The sequence below is a fragment of the Leptonotus elevatus genome, unplaced genomic scaffold (genome assembly GCF_054856555.1).
Source record: "Leptonotus elevatus isolate MCC_2025b unplaced genomic scaffold, RoL_Lele_1.0 HiC_scaffold_283, whole genome shotgun sequence".
Lineage (NCBI taxonomy): Eukaryota > Metazoa > Chordata > Actinopteri > Syngnathiformes > Syngnathidae > Leptonotus > Leptonotus elevatus.
Window position 1 is genome coordinate 10,001 of NW_028233678.1, and position 2,500 is coordinate 12,500.

Below are 2,500 nucleotides of genomic sequence, written 5' to 3' on the forward strand. Positions count from 1 at the left end.
AATGGGGACTTTCGACCCCTGGTTGCCCGCCATTCATTTCAATGGGGGATTTCGACCCCTGGTCGCCCGCCATTCATTTCAATGGGGGATTTCGACCCCTGGTAGCCCGCCATTCATTTCAATGGGGGACTTCGACCCCTGGTAGCCCGCCATTCATTTCAATGGGGGACTTGGACCCCTGGTAGCCCGCCATTCATTTCAATGGGGGATTTCGACCCCTGGTCGCCCGCCATTCATTTCAATGGGGGACTTGGACCCCTGGTAGCCCGCCATTCATTTCAATGGGGGATTTCGACCCCTGGTCGCCCGCCATTCATTTCAATGGGGGATTTCGACCCCTGGTAGCCCGCCATTCATTTCAATGGGGGACTTCGACCCCTGGTTGCCCGCCATTCATTTCAATGGGGGATTTCGACCCCTGGTCGCCCGCCATTCATTTCAATGGGGGATTTCGACCCCTGGTAGCCCGCCATTCATTTCAATGGGGGACTTGGACCCCTGGTAGCCCGCCATTCATTTCAATGGGGGATTTCGACCCCTGGTAGCCCGCCATTCATTTCAATGGGGGACTTGGACCCCTGGTAGCCCGCCATTCATTTCAATGGGGGATTTCGACCCCTGGTCGCCCGCCATTCATTTCAATGGGGGATTTCGACCCCTGGTAGCCCGCCATTCATTTCAATGGGGGACTTCGACCCCTGGTTGCCCGCCATTCATTTCAATGGGGGACTTCGACCCCTGGTTGCCCGCCATTCATTTCAATGGGGGACTTCGACCCCTGGTTGCCCGCCATTCATTTCAATGGGGGATTTCGACCCCTGGTCGCCCGCCATTCATTTCAATGGGGGACTTCGACCCCTGGTTGCCCGCCATTCATTTCAATGGGGGATTTCGACCCCTGGTTGCCCGGCATTCGTTCCTATGTGGCGGGGGATTTCAACCCCAGGTCGCCCTCGTGTGGTTCTTTTTGGCGCAGCTGACCGGGCTCCGCTGCTCATGGAGGTTTGCTAGTGGAGGATAACCCCCTGCCTGGGCAACTCGAACGCCCGGCATTCGTTCCTATGTGGCGGGGGATTTCAACCCCAGGTCGCCCTCGTGTGGTTCTTTTTGGCGCAGCTGACCGGGCTCCGCTGCTCATGGAGGTTTGCTAGTGGAGGATAACCCCCTGCCTGGGCAACTCGAACGCCCGGCATTCGTTCCTATGTGGCGGGGGATTTCAACCCCAGGTCGCCCTCGTGTGGTTCTTTTTGGCGCAGCTGACCGGGCTCCGCTGCTCATGGAGGTTTGCTAGTGGAGGATAACCCCCTGCCTGGGCAACTCGAACGCCCGGCATTCGTTCCTATGTGGCGGGGGATTTCAACCCCAGGTCGCCCTCGTGTGGTTCTTTTTGGCGCAGCTGACCGGGCTCCGCTGCTCATGGAGGTTTGCTAGTGGAGGATAACCCCCTGCCTGGGCAACTCGAACGCCCGGCTCCCCCCCGGTCCGCTGGAGCTCCTCCAACGGCCAGCAACAAGCCCCGAAGACGGGCGCGCTCCCCGCGGTCCGCTGGAGCTCCTCCAACGGCCAGCAACAAGCCCCGAAGACGGGCGCGCTCCCCCCCGGTCCGCTGGAGCTCCTCCAACGGCCAGCAACAAGCCCCGAAGACGGGCGCGCTCCCCGCGGTCCGCTGGAGCTCCTCCAACGGCCAGCAACAAGCCCCGAAGACGGGCGCGCTCCCCGCGGTCCGCTGGAGCTCCGCCAACGGCCAGCAACAAGCCCCGAAGACGGGCGCGCTCCCCGCGGTCCGCTGGAGCTCCTCCAACGGCCAGCAACAAGCCCCGAAGACGGGCGCGCTCCCCCCGGTCCGCTGGAGCTCCTCCAACGTCCAGCAACAAGCCCCGAAGACGGGCGCGCTCCCCGCGGTCCGCTGGAGCTCCTCCAACGGCCAGCAACAAGCCCCGAAGACGGGCGCGCTCCCCCCGGTCCGCTGGAGCTCCGCCAACGGCCAGCAACAAGCCCCGAAGACGGGCGCGCTCCCCGCGGTCCGCTGGAGCTCCTCCAACGGCCAGCAACAAGCCCCGAAGACGGGCGCGCTCCCCCCGGTCCGCTGGAGCTCCGCCAACGGCCAGCAACAAGCCCCGAAGACGGGCGCGCTCCCCCCGGTCCGCTGGAGCTCCTCCAACGGCCAGCAACAAGCCCCGAAGACGGGCGCGCTCCCCCCGGTCCGCTGGAGCTCCTCCGACGGCCAGCAACAAGCCCCGAAGACGGGCGCGCTCCCCGCGGTCCGCTGGAGCTCCTCCGACGGCCAGCAACAAGCCCCGAAGACGGGCGCGCTCCCCGCGGTCCGCTGGAGCTCCGCCGACGGCCAGCAACAAGCCCCGAAGACGGGCGCGCTCCCCGCGGTCCGCTGGAGCTCCTCCGACGGCCAGCAACAAGCCCCGAAGACGGGCGCGCTCCCCGCGGTCCGCTGGAGCTCCTCCGACGGCCAGCAACAAGCCCCGAAGACGGGCGCGCTCCCCGC